The sequence below is a fragment of the Hordeum vulgare genome, chromosome 7H, assembly GCF_904849725.1.
Source record: "Hordeum vulgare subsp. vulgare chromosome 7H, MorexV3_pseudomolecules_assembly, whole genome shotgun sequence".
Classification (NCBI taxonomy): Eukaryota; Viridiplantae; Streptophyta; class Magnoliopsida; order Poales; family Poaceae; genus Hordeum; species Hordeum vulgare.
The window spans coordinates 445650227-445674935 of record NC_058524.1 but is presented as its reverse complement, the minus strand read 5'-3'; the positions used below and the strand labels follow the sequence as shown (position 1 = coordinate 445674935).

Below are 24709 nucleotides of genomic sequence, written 5' to 3'. Positions count from 1 at the left end.
ATTAAGCTGTAAAAAAATGTAGTCGCACTTGAGCAATCCGGCCATCACACTATATATAACTATATACAGTACATGCATGTATGTACGCAGAGCCTCTTACTACTGGCCAGTTAAAAAGCTATAGTTGGATGAAGAGTTTCAATCCAGCAGCCGTCGAGGAAGAGATGGTGGTGATGGTGCCGCCGCCTCCTCCAGCGGGGGACGAGATTGTCGACGATCAGCCGGTGGAGCATCAGCCGTCGTCATCACCAGCAACGAAGCCGTGCTGGAAGACGACGACGAGCAGCGGCATTGGAGTGGTCATGGGCACCCTTGTGTTTCTTGCTTTGCTCGTCGGCACCAATTGGATCCACTACGACGCTGCTGGTGTAAGTGTACCTCCTACATACACACACATATTCACTGCAATGCATGATTGTGTAGAGAGCCACACGTATCATTGAACCTTTTACAAATACTGGAAAAATGTAACCTTTTACAAAGGGCTTCGATTATAAAGCGAGGTAATCGCCTCCTTTCGAAAATATAGGCCAGTACCCACCTGCTCTAAGTACTTCTGATAATGAACTTACTCCAATAAACAAGCCGTAACCTATGACAAGCTAGCTACTACGTATAACATTAGAGATCTCACAAAAAAATGCGGGGTGATCTCATAAAATTTGAAGGATTGTAGCTATGGGTAACGGTCTTAATTTCTATTAAATATAGGTTGCAAACATATACCAGTTCTCAATCCATTAACTGTAGGTTCCCTCGCCAGACAGGGATAAAAAGATGGAAAAAGAGTATTTTGCACTAGCAACTGCCAATATTTTACGGTATAGTCAAGCCACCTTTGCGTAAATCTCTAGCATGCATTCGCTGTATTGAACCCTGTAGCGGCCGTCTTAAGTAAATAAACGCGCAGATTAGACTAAATTAGCTTAGGCCCGTTTGAAACCATCCAAATTATATAATTCGGTTTTTATAATCTATTATGTCTTCAAACATGACAGATTATATTGCAGTTTATAAAAACTAGATGCACAGATTATTAAAAACTCATATTCTACTTTACCCCATCTAAAATTGAATTATGGATTACTAATGACCCATTACCCTTGAAAACTTGGAGATAATTACCTACTGCCACCGTCACCGTCCTCCAAACATGTCCACCTAGATTATTACCTTTTGCAGCTAAAAAGCAGAGGGCAAACATGTCATTGTACAATATAAAACCTGAATTACAGTTTATATAATCTGACCTCCAAACATGCCCACCTAGATTATTTTTATAAACCAGGTTATATAATCTATCTTCATAATTCAGATTATTATAATCTATTGTGGTTTCAAACAGGGCCAATTAATCGAACGTTCATCACGTCGGAAGTCGCATACACTTAAGTTAATTGCAGTCAATGACTTTGCCACCAATTTAAGATACGTATACACGTAAAAACAAAAAAAAAAGTATACACATACACGTAGAACTCATGAGTTAATAATCCTAACTACGTACTATTTTTTGTGTGCGAAATGCCTAAGGCGCCCATAGGAGCGTGCGGTTCAGATTCAGTATGGTCTTGCATCGTTTCACATGGCGATGCAAATACATTTTCTTTCATAAATCGAAGACAAAATGAAAACTTCAATCTAATACTCCTTTCATTTCTAAATGTAAGATGTACTAGTTTTTAAAAAAGTCAAACCTTGTCTATGTTTGAAAAATCTTATAGAGAAATATATGATGATTTACAATACTAAATATATAAATATAAACATATATTTTATGATTAATCTACTGATAATGATTTGTTATTCGAGACCTTGATATTTTTGTCTACAAATTTGGTTAAAATTAAAAAAAAAATTCAAAATATAATACACATTATATTTAGGAACGAAGGGAGTACTTTTGTTGAGTTAATGACCAATAAATGTGTGCCCAAATCTATGTAGCTTTAAACTTTTGTTGAGTTCACTCATCTGCACGCGTCCGCATAACAAGCACGTCCGTCTCTCACCACCCTGATCCATCTAAAATCCTCTCCTACTTGTGTACGTGAGTTCCCGTTCGATGCCACCTATCCACATTTATACAATTGCAGAGCGGTTTTTCCGTATTGACATCGGCCGAGAGCGGACGTATTTTTCACTGGCTCTGCCATTGAAGCGACGCATCATATGAGGGCATCGCCCGCGACGCGTTCCTTGTGTCCGCACTTGCTCAATACGAAGACACGTTACTGAACGAAACATGATGGATATCTACCACACCTGTCCAATGCCCCGCCCATCTAATGTCATAATTAAGCACGCTCCCCAGAAACCCACTCTAGCGCTGCACAATGATGCACCCGAACATGTGATCTCGATGAAAAATGATATTTAAAGACGGCCACATCAGGCTAACTCCACACCACAACACAAGCCGCTTCACATCCTTCTCCCCACATATGCCATGACTGTAGGCGACAACATTTTATGGGATAGCCTTCGGACGGAGATGACGCACGAGGTGGCTGGCCGTGCGACTGCCTGACAAGTCGTTGTGCCAGGCGGATCGAGGCCGACATGCCGGCCATCTCGCCCGAGGTCTCCGACGATGAGGACGACCTCATGATGAAGACTGGATCCTACGACACTGCACCAGGACCCGCACATGTGCATGTCGACTTCACCATTGAGCGGGCGCATGCGCACTTCAACTTTGACATGATGAAGGAGCAGTCAACGCCGACACCTATGTCTGCATTCCAGCAGGCGCAGGAGGAACAAAAGTACAATGTGTTCCTCCTCTAGCAACGCCGACTCACGGAGGGCCAATCGACGGCGAGCACATGAGCAAGGAGGCCATGGCGTCCATGACCACGGCGGACCCCAACTTTGTCACAGAGCAGCGTGCGATCTATGAGACAGCCCGCGCTCAAGCCGCTGCTTGCAAGGAATAGGATTCCATGGAGGCACAACTGCACGCGGTCGTGGACGAGAACAACGCTGGCTGCGCGTCATATGCGTCGTCGACGAACTTTTGGGAGGCTCGATGGGAGGAGGAGAGCGTCGGTGCCTCCATTTCCATCGTGGACCTCGCATCGATTGGTCACAGACATACCGGGGAATCCTCCTAGAATGAGTAGGGCATGGGAGGCGGCATGGCCTGGTGTCCCATGTGGACCAGTCCGTGTCCCATGTCGACCGGTGTGTCTTCAATGTCCTACACTTCCTCGTCGGAGACCGCACCTTCACTTAAAGCGTCTTAAACCTCATCCGCACTCATGGAGATGACAGATGGAGGATGTGGGCGCTGATGAAGAATACAAAGGAAGTGGACGACGGTCGTCGTTCTGTAGGATAGGTTTAGGGTCGGGGTTATTTTTTTGTCCTAAATATTTGAAATATAATGAAAATCTATTGTCTTTGAATGAATCTTGCCGGTTTATGTGAAAAGTTGTTGTTTTTGCATGAATTACATCCCGCTACTTGGAAACGTGGTTAAAATGCATGAAGACAACTTGCATGGTGGGCTTCGGCAACCGTGTTTGTGGCCCCCTTGTCCGTGTGGACTTATGCAGGAGGAAATATGCGGGTCCGTGTTGAGATGTTGTAATGTCATATGTTAGATATCAAAGCATTACAAACACATCCATGGAGAAAAGGAAAGTTACATCCAAACTTTGGGATGAAGAAATCTTCTTCCTCCGGCGTCCATTGACGCACCGTGAGGAAAGCTCTATGCCTTTTTTGGGTCTTCGTCTCGTTAGAGCGAACTTTTTTAAACTCGGGACCTTATAAAAGTCATGGCAGGGAAGTCATACATGTAGACCAGAACACGCTTACAACTTTGATGTGCATGTGGATACTCCAAAGATCACCAATGTCGATTGAATCTAGAGGGATCCACCGAAGACCAAAGCCTACTAGATCAAGGATATGTGTTACGTTGCTAAACACACTCATGGACTCGTGGACACGCATAGGATGGGAGGACATTATTCATAAACTCCCCCCCCATGTGCCCCTCTCTATGGATCTCTGGATGTCGTTGGCCCAGCCAGCATCGCCGATTAGTGTTGTCAACCCTAATAGCCTAATTCTGTCGCAGCAAGCAAACCTCGTCCCATGAAACCCCAAAGTCTTTAGTCCCAAATAAGTTGGGATAGACTAGAATTGAAATTCATAATATCTTACGATTAACTCATGGTTCTGACACATGGATAACAAGTTTGCACACATCTTTTTCCATGGCTAGTTCTTTGATGATGCTCGAGTCCTTCGTATCTCTCTTTACAAACTCCTCTCATGTCAAGTTCGGTCTACACGGGCCTCTTTTGACATTATCAGCATGCTTTAGCCATCCCCTATACGCTGGAGCTTCCCAAACGATGTTAGGCATGCGTTGAATATGCCCAACATACACACACATACAATCATCTAACATGGATGAGACTAAGACAATAATGGGAGGGTGGGAAGAGGATTAGAGCATCTACACTCGGACCGCTCATAGTCGTCTCAAACACCCGGACAGGTCGCCTAGTCACTAATCGGTCACAAAATTTGACCCAACCGAACGCCTCAATCGAAACTCAAACGTCATGGCTGACCGGCATCCCTCATATCCAGCCCAAATATGGGCTGGATATGGGGGAGCCCGAGCGCACCCAGGCACGCTCGCCACATCGGCCTGGCCCGCATAGATCTCACATATATTTGCCCTCATCCGCTTGTCGGACCAAACCCTAGCGACTTCACTCCACTCCCATCCACTCTCATCCACTACCCGAGCTCACCTCAGCGATCTTCGATCTTCTCCCACATTGCAGGTAGCGGATCCGAGTCCTTCACCTCCAGATCCATCGACCACGAGCTCATCCCATGCGGCCCCAAGGAGGAGATGACCGTCCAGGTTGTGCCTCGTCGTTCCTCAGAGGCGTCCGCCCTCCGGCAGCACGCGGAATCGCGACATCGTGAATCCATTGTGCCGGCATAGACGGTGCTTGGATCCGGCATCGCTGCCTCATGGGAGGTGGTGCAGTTCGTCTAGGGTCCGAACGCCATGGGGAACGCACAACCCCTCCATTGACGCACCGATGACGCACCATGGAAGTCCTCGGACGCTAACTTTGCGCGGCATGCGGCCGTGCAAGAAAGTGGGCGCAGGAGGCGGCAGAGGCCCTCGCGACGGTGGATGTGGAGAGGCGGAGTCACACTCTCTGGTGCCCCGTATAATGCACGAGTGCGGGAGCCACAACCGCGTCGTGATAGACATTGTCTCCCTCATGAAGGATTCGTCTTTGACCTGACGTCCACGGACACCATCCAGGTTACGGGCTCTCACAAGGAAGAGTAGGGCCTGGGAGACGACGGGAGCTCGACTCCCATAAGCCGACTAGTGTTACATGTTCTACTCTACCTCGTCAGCGACCGGACCAACACTACGAGGGACACAGCCGGCCGTCGGACATGGGCATGTCGGAGCTCGACGAGCTCCTTTTGTATTAGGTTTACGTTGAATGTAATAATATGGATTTGAAGTTTATAATTTAATGCGTCCGGTTGTAAAATGCATTTTTTGAGACGTGATCCACTAGTATCCGCGAACGTGCCCACACGCGTCCGTGGATTTTAAGGGTTGAAATTGCCAAGTTTGAATGTAGATGCTCTTACAAGAGTCTTTACCGGTCGCCAGGATCGTCTTCTTGTCCGGTGATGAAGCCTTGTTTGGTGTGATTTTCCCCTCTCTGTGCCACATGTGCAGTCCTGGCGGAGATAAACGACTTCTCAGCTAAGAAGGGTCAGTATAAGCGGGGGTTAGGTAATATAGGGTTCATCTCAAAGATTTGGAGATGAGGGTTCATCTCAGACCTCGACTATAAAGTCAAGGTTTTTTCTGAATTTGCCGCTTAAATATGATGTTGATATATATTTTTAGATTTTTATCATTTATGCCACTAGATGGGCCCTCCTATTTATTTTTGCCATTAAAATTATAACTGTTTAAAAATGTCATCGTTTCGTGAGATGCTTGCCCAAAAATGTCATCATTTCATTAAATGTTTTCTTAAAAATACCATTAGACATCTTTATTATAAGGTGAAACTCGTCAACCATGTTATATGACGAAACTACCCTTATACCCACATGTCCACTCTCTTTATCTCATAATGATAAGTGCGGACCCCATTTGTCAGGACTAAGCGAACGGATTATTTTAAAGGAAAATAAAAACATTGCTGGGATCAAATGGGACCCATATTTTATTGTAGTGGGATGGAGAGAGAATTGACATGTTGGTTTATAGGTATTCTAATTGTTATAATATGACAAACGAGGTTTGAGCTGATAGTAATGGTGTCGAATTGCATTTTTAAACATGCACCTATGAAAGGGATGGCATCTTTGAGAAGTTATAATTCCTAGTGACAAAACTCACTAGTGAGACATAACTCATAAAAACTTTTTTTTTTTGAAAAAATGTTGATGATAAAAAGCATATCTGGTATATGCGTACAACAGTGGTACAAAATTATGCCTGACAAAACGTGTTTAAAAAAAATCATTATTTGCATTGTAATAAGAAATATCAAAGGTCATTTTTTTCTAACCGAGGAGAACTATGCTCGAGCTTGCTAGCAGCACCATGATTAAGGCTTAAATTTAGTGCGTATAATATATTAACTCTCGTCTGCACCAACAGGACTACTCGTTCCATCCGGTCACCGGCGGCGGCAGCCTCAGTCGGCATGGACGTGCTCCTGGCCGCACCCACTCATCCACGGCGCCCCTCGTACCCATACCCTTCATCTGCGGCAACGACTCGTCGTCGACCCCGTCACTCTGCAGCCGCCGCGCATCACCGTCAGCACCATCACCATCTTCATCATCACAGTCACAGAAACAGTACTCCCCGGGCGTGCCGCCACCTTGGTGCCCGGACTACTTCCGCCACATCCACACGGACATGGAGCCTTGGCGCCCAACGGGGATCACGCGCGACGCGGTGGAGCGCGCCCGGCCGAATGCGCAGTTCCGGCTCGTGTGGTGGTCTCCGGGCGCGCCTACGCGGAGAAGTACCGGGGATCGTTTCAGACACGGGATATCTTCACGCAGTGGGGCATCCTCCAGCTGCTCGCCCGCTACCCCGGCCGCGTACCGGACGTCGACATCATGTTCAGCACCGGCGACCTGCCCGTGTTGCGCGCCGCCGACTACCCCGACCATTCCACCGCGCCGCCGCTCTTCCGCTACTGCAAGGACAAGACGGAACTGGCCATCCTCTGGCCCGACTGGTCCTTCTGGGGCTGGCCAGAGGTCAACGTCCGGCCATGGCGGCCGCTCATGGAGGACTTCGTCCGAGAGAACGCGCGTCTCTCGTGGCCCGACAGGGAGCCCTACGCGTTCTGGAAGGGCAACCCCAACGTCTCGCCGGTCCGCGGCGACCTCTTCCGGTGCAACAACGACTCCGCCGCTGGCAAGTGACGTATAATCCGGTTGCAAACACTACAATCTACGCTTAGAAGAATAAGCACTGGCCGATAACGTGCACATGTCCACTTCGGTTCAGAGTTTGCTGTTTCTTTTCTTCAGTTAGCAATTTTCCTTCAGTCTAGTGTAGCAGAAGCAACGGCAAGACCGCTTCCTTGGGATGGTAGGGAGACGCGGTATTGGCGGCATTTTAACAGCCCCGCAAGCTAAGCATCGTGGGATGGCACGATCAGTAGGCAAGGCGAGCGTGGGCTATTTCCTCCCTTTGTAATCGCCACAAGATCCCCTCTCGGTTAGCCAGAATAACAGAACAGAAGAAAACGCTGCAGACAGTTGAGCAGCACCAAAACCCTCTCTCTCTCCTTTCGCTCGCGTGAGCTGTTGATTCCTCTCTGTCGATCGCGTTTCAGCCAGGTTCTGCAACAACAAGTGGCATCAGAGCCTTCGGGTTGATCCATCGATCCGAAGGTACCGACAGTGTCTGATCTGTCGGAGCGATGGCCGGAAGCGGCGATGAGAAATCACAGGCGCAACTGAAGGAGGATCAGGGATCGGCTACGTCGGCGGAGAAGATCGTGGCGCGTCTCACCACTGACGAGACGTTGGGGGTGCGAATCGTCGAGCGTGTCGTGCACAGCGGCGGCGGCGGTGGCGGCCCGCCGATGATGCTGACACGCACGAACTACACCGACTGGGCCATGCTCACCAAGCTGCAGCTCCAGGCCGACGAGCTGTGGCGCGTGGTGGAGACAGGGCAAGGATCGGAGCACGACGACAGGCGTGTCATGATCGCCCTTCTAAAGGGCGTGCCGGCAGAGCTCATGCGCATACTCGGGGCGAAGTCCACTGCCAAGGAGGCGTGGGACACCCTGAAGACGATGCGGGTCGGGGTGGAGCGCGTCCGCGAGGCGAAGGCGCAGACCCGACGCTCCGAGTACGAGGCGCTTCGGTACAAGGACGGCGAGGGGATCGAGTCCTACGTCATGAGGTTGAGGACCATCATCGACGAACTGTCGGCGCTCAGAGATCCCGTGGATGAGCACAAGGCCGTCCTCAAAGTTCTCCGGACGGTGCCGAGGCCATATCGAGAGATGGCGGTGGCAATAGAGTCTCTTGTGGACACAAAGCTGCTGTCTCTCGAGGAGCTGTGCGGGCGGCTGCTGGTTGTGGAGGAACGAGATCACAAAGAAGCGCCGGCATCAGGGGCTCAGCTACTCTTCACGGCCGACGAGTGGCGCGCCCGCGACAAGCTGGCAGATCAAGGAGGTGGCTCCTACAACCCAGGTGACAAACGCGGCCGCGGCAACGGCAAGCCCAGAAACACCCAAGGAGGGGGTGGCCGTGGTCAGGGCGGTGGCCGCGGAAACGGTGGATCCGCTCAACCCAGACGCAAAGGGAATTGCCGGTACTGCGGCATCCCGGGGCACTGGGTGAAGGAGTGCCGAAAGGAAGAACGGGAGCAGCGGGAATACCAGGATCAACAGGCAAACGTTGCCCAGGTGGAGAACGAACAACCTGCCCTGTTGCTCGCTGCGTGTGCAGCTGAAGATGCAGTTCAGGCAGATAGGAGTGAGGCCGTCGAGGACACACTGCAGGGAGGTGGTGAGCAAGTGTTCCTCAATGAGGAGCGCGTCGTGCCCACGGCCACAAACGACGACAGATGGTACCTTGACACCGGTGCTAGCAATCACATGACTGGCTGCCAAGAACTGCAGACAGAAATAGATGAAACTGTGCGCGGGAAAGTTCGGTTCGGCGATGGCTCTGTGGTTTAGATTGCGGGGCGCGGGGCAGTTCTGTTCTCGTGCCGCAGTGGGGAGCACCGCGCACTCTCTGATGTCTATTACATCCCACAGCTGCGAACCAACATTGTGAGCCTCGGGCAACTGGATGAGCACGGCTGCAAATCAGTGATCCACAACGGGGAACTGTGTCTCTATAACAGACAGGACCTTCTCCTAGCACGGGTGCGGCGGACGAGCAACCGGCTGTACGCCGTGGCTCTAAACTTGGCCACCCCAGTGTGTCTCCTCGCGGCTGCTACAGATGAGGGATGGAGGTGGCATGCTCGCTTCGGGCACCTGCACTTCCGTGCCCTGCACGATCTCGGAGCAAAGGACATGGTTCGCGGGATGCCGAAGCTCGCTCATACAAAGCAATTCTGCGAGGGGTGCACGATCGGCAAGATGCACCGCACCCCATTCCCGCGAGCGACGACGTACCGTGCTGAGAAGCCGCTCGACCTCGCCCACGGTGATCTCTGCGGACCGGTCACGCCGGCAACAGCAAGCGGGAACAGATACTTCCTGCTGATCGTCGACGACTACAACAGGTATATGTGGCTCGAGGTGCTAAAAAGCAAAGACGAAGCTTTTCGTTTCTTCAAAAAGATCAAAGCCCATGCTGAGATGCAGGGAAATGTCAAGCTGCGAGCGTTTCGTACTGACAGAGGGGGTGAGTTCCTGTCAACTGAATTTAACGCTTACTGTGATGAGCTTGGGATTCAGAGAAGCACGACAACACCCTATTCCCCACAGCAGAATGGGGTTGTGGAGAGAAGGAACTAGTCAGTGGTGGAGATGGCGCGCAGCCTCTTGAAGGCCATGGATGTGCCGTGCACATTCTAGGGTGAAGCCGTGCGCACTGCAGTTCACATTCTCAACCGTTCGCCGACGAGGAGCTTGCGGGGGATCACCCCGTATGAGGCATGGCGCGGTAAGAAGCCGGTGGTGGACTACCTGCGCACGTTCGGGTGCGTCGCACACATCAAGATCGTCGGCCCGGGCGTGACGAAGCTGGCGGACAGATCGCGCCCTGGTGTCTTCGTAGGCTACGAACCAGGGACAAAAGGCTATCGGGTCTATGATCCGGTGACCAAGCGTCTGCACATCATGCGAGATGTGCGCTTCGAGGAAGATCGCAAGTGGGATTGGAGGGTGATCGACGACAGCGCGGGGAGCACTCGAGCAGAGGGGCTCACGGTCGTCTACACCGACACCGGCGCCCCAGTAACGGTGACTTACGCCCTGCGCACTGGAACAACGTCGACACCTCCCTCTCCGGCGATGAGGGAGCCCTCCACACCAACAAGGTATGAGACCTCACCTCACACTCCAAGCTCAGCCGGCGACACGGTCGCTCCAGTTGGAGCTCAGAACACTCCTCCTGCTGATCCGCCTGACACCGATGATGATGGATGGGTTTCGGCTCCTGTCGGGGAATCCTTTGATTCAGAAGGTGTACCACTGCAATACAAGTCTGTGGAGTATCTCATCGATCATGCTCCCGCGCGCACACTGGAGTTCACTGGACTATGCCTCTCAGCTGCAGAAGAACCAGCATCTGTCGACGAGGCCCTAGATGAACCAGCATGGAGGAAGGCCATGGAGGTGGAAATGGAGTCTATACAGTCCATTCATACCTGGGATCTTGCGACACTTCCGGCAGGTCACCGTGCCATCGGTTTGAAGTGGGTATACAAAGTGAAAAGAGACCCGGCGGGGAACATAGTGAAGCACAAGGCTCGACTGGTGGCGAAGGGATACACTCAGAAACAGGGGATCGACTTCGACGAGGTCTTCGCTCCTGTGGCTCGACTAGAGACAGTGCGCATTCTCATTGCGCTGGCTGGACATCGTAGCTGGAGTGTGCACCACATGGATGTCCGATCGGCATTCCTCAACGGGGAGTTGGAGGAGGAGGTGTATGTGCATCAGCCGGCGGGCTTCATCGACAACGACAATGCTGACAAGGTGCTCAAGCTGCAGAAGGCACTGTACGGGCTCCGACAAGCACCACGGGCATGGAATGCAAAACTGGACCTCACACTGCAGTCCCTTGGCTTTGAGAGGTGCAAACTCGACCATGCTCTGTACAAGCGGGGAGACGAGGCTGATTACCTGCTGGTGGGGGTGTACGTGGATGACTTGATCATCACGGGTACCACTGCTGGTGCAATTGCACGCTTCAAAGCGCAGATGCAGGAACTGTTTCAGATGACAGATCTCGGGTTGCTCAGCTATTATCTCGGGATCGAGGTGAAGCACGAGGCTGACATGATCACCATATGCCAGTCAGGCTATGCGGCTAAGATACTGGAGGACGAGGACATGGTGGACTGCATGTTGGAATTATGCCCTAGAGGCAATAATAAATATAGTTATTATTATAATTCCTGTATCAAGATAATTGTTTATTATCCATGCTATAATTGTATTGAATGAAGACTCATTTACATGTATGGATACATAAACAAAACACTCTCCCTAGCAAGCCTCTAGTTGGCTAGCCAGTTGATCAAAGATAGTCAGTGTCTTCTGATTATGAACAAGGTGTTGTTGCTTGATAACTGGATCACGTCATTAAGAGAATCACGTGATGGACTAGACCCAAACTAATAGACGTAGCATGTTGATCGTGTCATTTTGTTGCTACTGTTTTCTGCGTGTTAAGTATTTGTTCCTATGACCATGAGATCATATAACTCACTAACACCGGAGGAATACTTTGTGTGTATCAAACGTCGCAACGTAACTGGGTGACTATAAAGATGCTCTACAGGTATCTCCGAAGGTGTTCGTTGAGTTAGTATGGATCAAGACTGGGATTTGTCACTCCGTGTGACGGAGAGGTATCTCGGGGCCCACTCGGTAATACAACATCACACACAAGCCTTGCAAGTAATGTGACTTAGTGTAAGTTCCGGGATCTTGTATTACGGAACGAGTAAAGAGACTTGCCGATAAACGAGATTGAAATAGGTATGCGGATACTGACGATCGAATCTCGGGCAAGTAACATATCGAAGGACAAAGGGAATGACATACGGGATTATATGAATCCTTGGCACTGAGGTTCAAACGATAAGATCTTCGTAGAATATATAGGATCCAATATGGGCATCCAGGTCCCGCTATTGGATATTCACCGAGGAGTCTCTCGGGTCATGTCTACATAGTTCTCGAACCCGCAGGGTCTGCACACTTAAGGTTCGACGTTGTTTTATGCGTATTTGAGTTATATGGTTGGTTACTGAATGTTGTTCGGAGTCCCGGATGAGATCACGGACGTCACGAGGGTTTCCGGAATGGTCTGTAAACGAATATTGATATATAGGATGATCTCATTTGATTACCGGAAGGTTTTCGGAGTTACCGGGAATGTACCGGGAATGACGAATGGGTTCCGGGAGTTCACCGGGGGGGGGGGGGGGGGCAACCCACCCCGGGGAAGCCCATAGGCCTTGAGGGTGGTGCACCAGGCCTTAGTGGGCTGGTGGGACAGCCCAAAAGGGCCCTATGCGCATTGGAAGAAAAATCAAAGAGAAAAAAAAAGTAGGAGGTGGGAAAGGAAAGAAGGACTCCACCCACCAAACCAAGTAGGACTCGGTTTGGGGGGGAGTCCTTCCCCCCTTTGGCTCGGCCGACCCCTTGGGGATCCTTGAGCCCCAAGGCAAGGTCCCCCCTCTCCCACCTATATATACGGAGGTTTTAGGGATGATTTGAGACGACTTTTCCACGGCAGCCCGACCACATACCTCCACTGTTTTTCCTCTAGATCGCGTTTCTGCGGAGCTCGGGCAGAGCCCTGCTGAGACAAGGTCATCACCAACCTCCGGAGCGTCGTCATGCTGCCGGAGAACTCTTCTACCTCTCCGTCTCTCTTGCTGGACCAAGAAGGACGAGATCATCGTCGAGCTGTACGTGTGCTGAACGCGGAGGTGCCGTCCGTTCGGCACTAGATCGTGGGATAGTTCGCAGGGCGGATCGAGGGACGTGACGACGTTCCACTACATCAACCGCGTTCACTAACGCTTCTGCTATACGGTCTACAAGGGTACGTAGATCACTCATCCCCTCTCGTAGATGGACATCACCATGATAGGTCTTCGTGCGCGTAGGAAAATTTTTGTTTCCCATGCGACGTTCCCCAACAGTGGCATCATGAGCTAGGTTCATGCGTAGATGTCTTCTCGAGTAGAACACAAAAGTTTTTGTGGGCGGTGATGTGCGTTTAGCTGCCCTCCTTAGTCTTTTCTTGATTCCGCGGTATTGTTGGATTGAAGCGGCTTGGACCGACATTACTCGTACGCTTACGAGAGACTGGTTTCATCGCTACGAGTAACCCCGTTGCTCAAAGATGACTGGCAAGTGCCAGTTTCTCCAACTTTAGTTGAATCGGATTTGACCGAGGAGGTCCTTGGATGAGGTTAAATAGCAACTCATATATCTCCGTTGTGGTGTTTGCGTAAGTAAGATGCGATCCTACTAGATACCCATGGTCACCACGTAAAACATGCAACAACAAAATTAGAGGACGTCTAACTTGTTTTTGCAGGGTATGCTTGTGATGTGATATGGCCAACGATGTGATGTGATATATTGGATGTATGAGATGATCATGTTGTAATAGATTATATCGACTTGCACGTCGATGGTACGGCAACCGGCAGGAGCCATAGGGTTGTCTTTATACTAACGTTTGTGCTTGCAGATGCGTTTACTATTTTGCTAGGATGTAGCTTTAGTAGTAATAGCATGAGTAGCACGACAACCCCGATGACGACACGTTGATGGAGATCATGGTGCGGCGCCGGTGACAAGAAGATCGTGTTGGTGCTTTGGTGATGGAGATCAAGGAGCACGTGATGATGGCCATATCATGTCACTTATGAATTGCATGTGATGTTAATCCTTTTATGCACCTTATTTTGCTTAGAACAACGGTAGCATTATGAGGTGATCTCTCACTAAAATTTCAAGACAAAATTGTGTTCTCCCTGACTGTGCAATGTTGCTACAGTTCGTCGTTTCGAGACACCACGTGATGATCGGATGTGATAGACTCAACGTTCACATACAACGGGTGCAAAACAGTTGCGCACACGGAACACTCAGGTTAAGCTTGACGAGCCTAGCATGTGCAGACATGGCCTCGGAACACATGAGACCGAAAGGTCGATCATGAATCATATAGATGATATGATTAGCATAGGGATGCTTACCACTAAAACTATGCTCAACTCACGTGATGATCGGACTTGAGCTAGTGTAAGTGGATCATGAACCACTCAAATGACTAGAGAGATGTACTTTTTGAGTGGGAGTTTAGCGAATAATTTGATTAAGTTAAACTCTAATTATCTTGAACATAGTCTAAGTCCACTTTGAATATATTTGTGTTGTAGATCATGGCTCACGCGACAGTCACCGTGAATTTTAATACGTTCCTAGAGAAAGCTATGGCTGGGAAGAAGGATTATGTCCTTAATGCTGCGCTAGGAGATGAACCACCCGCTACGGCTGATCAGGATGTTAAGAACGCTTGGTTAGCACGTAAGGAGGACTACTCAGTAGTTCAATGTGCAGTCTTGTATGGCTTAGAACCGGGACTTCAACGTCGCTTTGAGCGTCATGGAGCATTTGAGATGTTCCAGGAGTTGAAGTTTATCTTTCAGAAGAACGCCCGGATCGAGAGGTATGAGACCTCCGAAAAATTCTATGCTTGCAAGATGGAGGAGAACTCATCTGTCAGTGAACATGTTCTCAAAATGTGTGGGTACTCAAACCGTCTAGCTGAGCTGGGGATTGAACTCCCGCAAGAGGCTATCACTGACAGAATCCTTCAATCATTGCCGCCAAGCTATAAAGGCTTTGTGTTGAACTACAACATGCAAGGGATGAACAAGTCACCCGGCGAGTTGTTTGCGATGCTGAAAGTCGCAGAGTCTGAACTCCGTAAAGAGCATCAAGTGTTGATGGTGAATAAGACCACTAGTTTCAAGAGAAACGGCAAAGGCAAGAAGGGTAATTCAAAGAAGAGCGGCAAGCCTGTTGCCAATCCGACGAAGAAACCCAAAGCTGGACCTAAGCCTGAAACAGAGTGTTACTATTGCAAGGGTATGGGTCACTGGAAGCGCAATTGCCCCAAGTATCTGGCAGATAAGAAGGTGGCCAAAGAAAAATCAGGTATATTTGATATACATGTTATAGATGTGTACTTAACCGGCTCTCGTAGTAGTGCCTGGGTATTCGATACCGGTTCTGTTGCTCATATTTGCAACTCGAAACAGGAACTGTGGAATAGACGAAGGCTGGCGAAAGATGAAGTGATGATGCGCGTAGGAAATGGTTCCAAGGTTGATGCAATCGCCGTCGACATAGTTTCACTTCAGTTACCATCAGGATTAGTTATGAACTTGAATCATTGTTATTTAGTGCCCGCGTTGAGCATGAACATTATATCTGGATCTTGTTTATTACGAGACGGTTACTCTTTTAAGTCAGAGAATAATGGTTGTTCTATTTCTATGAGTAACATCTTTTATGGTCATGCACCCAATGTGAGAGGATTGTTCATATTGAATATTGATAGCGATACACACATACATAACATTGAGACCAAAAGAGTTAGAGTTAACAATGATAGCGCCATATTTTTGTGGCACTCCCGCTTAGGTCATATTGGTGTAAAGCGCATGAAGAAACTCCATGCCGATGGACTTTTAGAGTCACTTGACTTTGATTCACTTGACACGTGCGAACCATGCCTCATGGGCAAGATGACTAAAACTCCGTTCTCCGGAACAATGGAGCGTGCAAGTGACTTGTTGGAAATCATACATACCGATGTGTGTGGTCCGATGAGCGTAGAGGCACGCGACGGATATCGTTATTTTCTCACCTTCACTGACGATTTGAGTAGATATGGTTATGTCTACTTAATGAAGCACAAGTCTGAAACATTTGAAAAGTTCAAGCAATTTCAGAGTGAAGTTGAAAATCATCGTAACAAGAAGATCAAGTTCCTACGGTCTGATCGTGGGGGTGAATATCTGAGTTTCGAGTTTGGTGCTCACTTAAGACAATGTGGAATTGTTTCACAGTTGACACCGCCTGGAACACCACAGCGTAATGGTGTGTCCGAACGTCGTAATCATACTTTATTAGAGATGGTGCGATCTATGATGTCTCTTACCGATTTGCCGTTATCGTTTTGGGGTTATGCATTAGAAACAACTGCATTCACTTTAAATAGGGCACCATCAAAATCCGTTGAGACTACACCACGCAAGGGATGAACAAGTCACCGGGCGAGTTGTTTGCGATGCTGAAAGTCGCAGAGTCTGAACTCCGTAAAGAGCATCAAGTGTTGATGGTGAATAAGACCACTAGTTTCAAGAGAAACGGCAAAGGCAAGAAGGGTAATTCAAAGAAGAGCGGCAAGCCTGTTGCCAATCCGACGAAGAAACCCAAAGCTGGACCTAAGCCTGAAACAGAGTGTTACTATTGCAAGGGTATGGGTCACTGGAAGCGCAATTGCCCCAAGTATCTGGCAGATAAGAAGGCGGCCAAAGAAAAATCAGGTATATTTGATATACATGTTATAGATGTGTACTTAACCGGCTCTCGTAGTAGTGCCTGGGTATTCGATACCGGTTCTGTTGCTCATATTTGCAACTCGAAACAGGAACTGCGGAATAGACGAAGGCTGGCGAAAGATGAAGTGACGATGCGCGTAGGAAATGGTTCCAAGGTTGATGCAATCGCCGTCGACACAGTTTCACTTCAGTTACCATCAGGATTAGTTATGAACTTGAATCATTGTTATTTAGTGCCTGCGTTGAGCATGAACATTATATCTGGATCTTGTTTATTGCGAGACGGTTACTCTTTTAAGTCAGAGAATAATGGTTGTTCTATTTCTATGAGTAACATCTTTTATGGTCATGCACCCAATGTGAGAGGATTGTTCATATTGAATCTTGATAGCGATACACACATACATAACATTGAGACCAAAAGAGTTAGAGTTAACAATGATAGCGCCATATTTTTGTGGCACTCCCGCTTAGGTCATATTGGTGTAAAGCGCATGAAGAAACTCCATGCCGATGGACTTTTAGAGTCACTTGACTTTGATTCACTTGACACGTGCGAACCATGCCTCATGGGCAAGATGACTAAAACTCCGTTCTCCGGAACAATGGAGCGTGCAAGTGACTTGTTGGAAATCATACATACCGATGTGTGTGGTCCGATGAGCGTAGAGGCACGCGGCGGATATCGTTATTTTCTCACCTTCACTGACGATTTGAGTAGATATGGTTATGTCTACTTAATGAAGCACAAGTCTGAAACATTTGAAAAGTTCAAGCAATTTCAGAGTGAAGTTGAAAATCATCGTAACAAGAAGATCAAGTTCCTACAGTCTGATCGTGGGGGTGAATATCTGAGTTTCGAGTTTGGTGCTCACTTAAGACAATGTGGAATTATTTCACAGTTGACACCGCCTGGAACACCACAGCGTAATGGTGTGTCCGAACGTCGTAATCATACTTTATTAGAGATGGTGCGATCTATGATGTCTCTTACCGATTTGCCGTTATCGTTTTGGGGTTATGCATTAGAAACAACTGCATTCACTTTAAATAGGGCACCATCAAAATCCGTTGAGACGACACCATACGAACTGTGGTATGGCAAAAGGACAAACTTGTCGTTTCTTAAAGTTTGGGGATGTGATGCTTATGTCAAAAAGCTTCAGCCTGAAAAGCTGGAACCCAAAGCGGAAAGTGCGTCTTCATAGGTTAGCCAAAAGAGACAGTTGGGTACACCTTCTATCTCAAATCCGAGGGCAAAGTGTTTGTTGCTAAAAACGGAGCTTTTCTCGAGAAGGAGTTTCTCTCGAGAGAATTGAGTGGGAGGAAGATAGAAGTTGACGAGGTTGTCGAACCTCTCATCCCTCTGGATGGTGGCGCAGGGCAAGGGGAAACCTCTGTCGTTGCGACGCCGGTTGAGGAGGAAGTTAATGATGATGATCATGAAACTCCGGTTCAAGTTTCTGTCGAACCACACAGGTCGACGAGACCGCGTGCTGCTCCAGAGTGGTACGGTAATCCCGTCTTATCAATCATGTTGTTGGACAACAATGAACCTGCAAATTATGAAGAAGCAATGGTGGGCCCAGATTCCAACAAATGGCTAGAAGCCATGAAGTCCGAGATAGGATCCATGTATGAGAACAAAGTGTGGACTTTGGAGGTACTTCCTGAGGGCCGCAAGGCCATTCAGAACAAATGGATCTTTAAGAGGAAGACGGACGCTGACGGCAATGTGACCGTTTATAAAGCTCGACTTTTGGCAAAGGGTTTTTCACAAGTTCAAGGAGTTGACTACGATGAGACAATCTCACCCATAGCGATGCTTAAGTCCGTCAGAATCATGTTAGCAATAGATGCATTTTTCGATTATGAAATCTGGCAGATGGATGTCAAAACGGCGTTCCTTAACGGTTTCCTTAAGGAAGAATTGTATATGATGCAACCCGATGGTTTTGTCGATCCTAAGAATGCTAACAAGGTGTGCAAGCTCCAGCGATCCATTTATGGACTGGTGCAAGCATCTCGGAGTTGGAACAAACGCTTTGATGAGGTGATCAAAGCATTTGGGTTTGTACAAGTGGTTGGAGAATCTTGTATTTACAAGAAAGTGAGTGGGAGCTCTGTGGCGTTTCTAATATTATATGTGGATGACATATTGTTGATTGGAAACAATGTAGAGTTTTTGGAGAGCATAAAGGATTACTTGAATAAAAGTTTCTCTATGAAGGACCTAGGAGAAGCTGCTTACATTCTAGGCATTAAGATCTATAGGGATAGATCAAAACGCCTGATAGGACTTTCAAAAAGCACATACCTTGATAAAGTTTTGAAGAGGTTCAAAATGGAACAGTCCAAGAAGGGGTTCTTGCCAGTTTTATAAGGTACGAGATTGAGTAAGACTCAGTGCCCAGCAACTGATGAGGATAGAGAGCATATGCGCTCCGTCCCCTATGCTTCGGCCATAGGCTCTATCATGTATGCAATGCTGTGCACTAGACCGGACGTTAGCCTGGCCATAAGTATGGCAGGTAGGTTCCAGAGTAATCCAGGAGTGGATCACTTGACGGCGGTCAAGAATATCCTAAAGTACCTGAAAAGGACTAAGGAGATGTTTCTCGTGTATGGAGGTGACGAAGAGGTCGCCGTAAAAGGTTACGTCGATGCAAGCTTTGACACAGATCCGGACGACTCTAAGTCGCAAACCGGATACGTATTTATTCTTAATAGGGGTGCGTAAGCTGGTGCAGTTCCAAGCAAAGCGTCGTAGAAGATTCTACATGTGAAGCGGAGTACATGGCTGCCTCGGAGGCGGCTAAGGAGGGTGTCTGGATGAAGCAGTTCATGACGGATCTTGGAGTGGTGCCAAGTGCACTGAATCCAATAACCTTGTTCTGTGACAACACGGGTGCCATTGCCTTAGCAAAGGAACCACGGTTTCACAAGAAGTCCAGACACATCAAACGACGCTTCAACCTCATCCGCGACTACGTCGAAGGAGAGGACGTAAATATATGCAAAGTGCACACGGATCTGAATGTAGCAGACCCGCTGACTGAACCTCTTCCACGGGCAAAGCATGATCAACACCAGATCTGTATGGGTGTTAGATTTATTACAATGTAATTCGCATGATGATGTGAGGGCTAGATTATTGAGTCTAGTGCAAGTGGGAGACTGTTGGAATTATGCCCTAGAGGCAATAATAAATATAGTTATTATTATAATTCCTGTATCAAGATAATTGTTTATTATCCATGCTATAATTGTATTGAATGAAGACTCATTTACATGTGTGGATACATAGACAAAACACTGTCCCTAGCAAGCCTCTAGTTGGCTAGCCAGTTGATCAAAGATAGTCAGTGTCTTCTGATTATGAACAAGGTGCTGTTGCTTGATAACTGGATCACGTCATTAGGAGAATCACGTGATGGACTAGACCCAAACTAATAGACGTAGCATGTTGATCGTGTCATTTTGTTGCTACTGTTTTCTGCGTGTCAAGTATTTGTTCCTATGACCATGAGATCATATAACTCACTAACACCGGAGGAATACTTTGTGTGTATCAAACGTCGCAACGTAACTGGGTGACTATAAAGATGCTCTACAGGTATCTCCGAAGGTGTTCGTTGAGTTAGTATGGATCAAGACTGGGATTTCTCACTCCGTGTGACGGAGAGGTATCTCGGGGCCCACTCGGTAATACAACATCACACAAGCCTTGCAAGCAATGTGACTTAGTGTAAGTTGCGGGATCTTGTATTACGGAACGAGTAAAGAGACTTGCCAGTAAACGAGATTGAAATAGGTATGCGGATACTGACGATCGAATCTCGGGCAAGTAACATACCGAAGGACAAAGGGAATGACATACGGGATTATATGAATCCTTGGCACTAAGGTTCAAACGATAAGATCTTCGTAGAATATGTAGGATCCAATATGGGCATCCAGGTCCTGCTATTGAATATTGACCGAGGAGTCTCTCGGGTCATGTCTACATAGTTCTCGAACCCGCAGGGTCTGCACACTTAAGGTTCGACGTTGTTTTATGCGTATTTGAGTTATATGGTTGGTTACCGAATGTTGTTCGGAGTCCCGGATGAGATCACGGACGTCATGAGGGTTTCCGAAATGGTCCGGAAACGAATATTGATATATAGGACGACCTCATTTGATTACCGGAAGGTTTTCGGAGTTACCGGGAATGTACCGGGAATGACGAATGGGTTCCGGGATATCACCGGGGGGGGGGGGGCAACCCACCCCGGGGAAGCCTATAGGCCTTGAGGGTGGCGCACCAGCCCTTAGTGGGCTGGTGGGACAGCCCAAAAGGGGCCTATGGCATTGGAAGAAAAATCAAAGAGAAAAGAAAAAAAAAGGAGGAGGTGGGAAAGGAAAGAAGGACTCCACCCACCAAACCAAGTAGGACTCGGTTTGGGGGGGAGTCCTTCCCCCCTTTGGCTCGGCCGACCCCCTTGGGGCTCCTTGAGCCCCAAGGCAAGGTCCCCCCTCTCCCACCTATATATACGGAAGTTTTAGGGCTGATTTGAGACGACTTTTCCACGGCAGCCCGACCACATACCTCCATGGTTTTTCCTCTAGATCGCGTTTCTGCGGAGCTCGGGCAGAGCCCTCCTGAGACAAGGTCATCACCAACCTCCGGAGCGCCGTCACGCTGCCGGAGAAGTCTTCTACCTCTCCGTCTCTCTTGCTGGATCAAGAAGGCCGAGATCATCGTCGAGCTGTACGTGTGCTGAACGCGGAGGTGCCGTCCGTTCGGCACTAGATCGTGGGACTGATCGCGTGATAGTTTGCGGGGCGGATCGAGGGACGTGAGGACGTTCCACTACATCAACCGCGTTCACTAACGCTTCTGCTGTACGGTCTACAAGGGTACGTAGATCACTCATCCCGTCTCGTAGATGGACATCACCATGATAGGTCTTCGTGCGCGTAGGAAATTTTTTGTTTCCCATGCGACGTTCCCCAACACTGCAACCCTAGCTACACAGCAATGGAGAATCGTCTGAAGGTAAGGAAGAACATCGGAGAAGCAGTGGACGCCACCAGATACCGAAGTGTGGTTGGGAGCTTGAGGTATTTGGTTAACACACGACCAGATATAGCTTACGCAGTGGGGGTGGCCAGTAGATTCATGGAGGCCCCGGGCAAACAACATTGGCTGATCATCAAGAAAATCCTCAGGTATATTAAAGGAACTCTCAGATATGGGTGTACTTATAAGGCTGGAGGAGGAACTGCACTATCAGGTTACAGCGACAGCGATCATGCTGGGGATCTGACAGACCGAAAGAGCACAACAGGGCTGGTCTTCTTCCTTGGACCCAGCATTGTTACCTGGTTCTCACAGAAGCAGAAGATCGTTGCTCTGTCCTCCTGTGAGGCCGAGTATATAGCAGCGGCAACAGCCTCAACCCAGGCTGTTTGGCTCAGCAGGCTGCTGTCAGAAATGCTCGGGACAGACAACCAGCAAGTGCAGCTCAATGTCGACAACAGATCGGCGATTGAGCTGAGCAAAAACCCAGTACACCACGAGAGGAGCAAACATATTGATCTGCGCTATCATTACATCATAGAGTGCGTGGAAGAAAAAAAGAGTTGAGGTGAAGCACGTCCGAACTGAAGATCAGCTGGCAGATTTACTGACGAAGTCAGTTGGGCGCGCAAAGTTCACGGAGCTGCGGTGCCGGCTCCGGATCGTTCAAGTGAAGAAGGTGCAACAGGATTAGGGGGTGATTTGAAGTATAATCCCGTTGCAAAAACTACAATCTACACTTAGAAGAATAAGCACTGGCCGATAACGTGCACATGTCCATGTTCGGTTTAGAGTTTGCTGTTTATTTTCTTCAGTTAGCACTTTTCCTTCAGTCTAGTGTAGCAGTAGCAACCGCAAGACCGCTTCCTTGGGATGGCAGGGAGACGCGGTATTGGCGGCATTTTAACAGCCCCGCAAGCTAAGCATCGTGGGATGGAACGATGAGTAGGCAAGGCGAGCGTGGGCTATTTCCTCCCTTTGTAATCGGCACAAGATCCCCTCTCGGTTAGCCAGAATAACAGAACAGAAGAAAATGCTGCAGACAGTTGAGCATCACCAAAACCCTCTCTCTCTCCTTTCGCTCGTGTGAGCTGTTGATTCCTCTGTGTCAATCGCGTTTCAGCCAGGTTCTGCAACAACAGCAAGGACTGGAACGTGCAGGCGTTCGCGCAGGACTGGAACGCCGCCCACCGCAACGGCTTCAGGGACTCTGACCTGGCGAAGCAGTGCCGGTAGAGGTACAAGATCTACGTGCAGGGACAGGCGTGGTCGGTGAGCGAGAAGTATATCCTCGCTTGCGACTCGCCGATGCTTGCCATTGCCACGCCCTTCGAGGACTTCTTCACCCGGGGGCTCGTCGCTGGCAAGCACTACTGGCCCATCAACCCGGCGCGCAAGTGCGTCGCCATCAAGTTCGCCGTCGACTGGGGCAACGCCCACCCGGAGCAGGCGCGACGTATGGGTGAAGAAGGTAGCGGGTTCGCGAGGGAGGAGACGGGCATGGACTACGTGTACGAGTACATGCTCCACGTGTTGACGCAGTACAGTGCGCTGCTCCGATACAAGCCCACCGTGCCCGAGAAAGCCGTGGAGCTCTGCGCCGAGTCCATGGCCTGCCCAAGGCGTGGCCGCGAGAGGGAGTTCAGAGCATCTCCAACAGACGCACTACAAAGCCGCGCGTTAAAAATATTTTACACCGTCAAAACAACGTTTTACCGCGCCGGATGACCGAACATGTCCAACAGACGCTCAAAAATATAACGCGCGGTACCATCTCCAGCAGACGCCCAAAAATAACGTGCCCCGCAGTGACCTGCTCCTCCCCGGCCCGCCATCGCTGCGGCCTGCCCCTCCCCGCCGCCACGGCCTGCACCTCCCCGCCGCCGCGGCCTGCCCCTCCCCGCCGCCGCGACCCGCCGTCAACCAGCTCGAGGACGGGGTCGAGGCCTTGGTGGCCGCCGGGTTGGTGCGTCGGGCGAGGACGGTAAGGTCCTGGGCGGCTGGACAGCGCCGACGGGGTCGAGGCCTTGGTGGCCGCCGGGTTTGTGCGTCGGGCGAGGACGGCGAGTTCCTGGGCGGCGGCGCGCGACGGGAGGGGCAGCGCGAGGAGTTTCAGCACGCACGAAAAGTTCAGCGCACACGAGCTCGCCCACGAAATATACTGCATCCGGTTCAGTTTTCCCAGCGCGCTGAACATTTTTTACGGCGCGCTCTATTATACAGCGTCTGTTGGAGTGTAATTTTTAACTCCGCGCGCGCTAAACTTGTGATTTTTTGGGCACGACACTAATATTGGGCGTCTGTTGGAGATGCTCTCATGATGGAGTCGAGGGAGAAGTATGTGGGCGGGCACGAGCTGTGCACGTTGCCGCCACCGTTCACTGCCGAGGAGGTAAGGGAAATGGCCGTTAGGGACGAGGAGGTGCGAAGCAAACTACTGTACTTCATATGGAGGAGGGACACTAAAAATTCTTGGAGCATCTGTTTTTGTTTTCTTTCAGTGATTCATCATGCTGGTTCACAATGATTTTTTATAGTACTTGGTTTATTTATAAATTTAGGCTTTTTGTGTCTTACTTAATAGTTTTGAGTTTGATTTTATAGTATTTTTCATATGCTTCATTTATATCTTTTGACCTTGAATACTGGTCTTTCTATATCTATATTATTGTATTTTTTAATGATTTATGAACTCTTCTTATACTCCCCTCCCCCCTCTCCCGATTAAAGTGTATGACAACGGGCATTTGCAAAAAAAAGCCGTTTGGCATAACAACGAGTTAATTACACAG

General features: G+C 49.0%; 1 pseudogene; it reads left to right on the top strand.

Annotated features, from left to right (window-relative positions):
* Positions 1-2945: 2945 nt before the first annotated feature.
* LOC123409066 lies at positions 2946-23645 on the top strand (annotated as a pseudogene).
* Positions 23646-24709: the final 1064 nt, after the last annotated feature.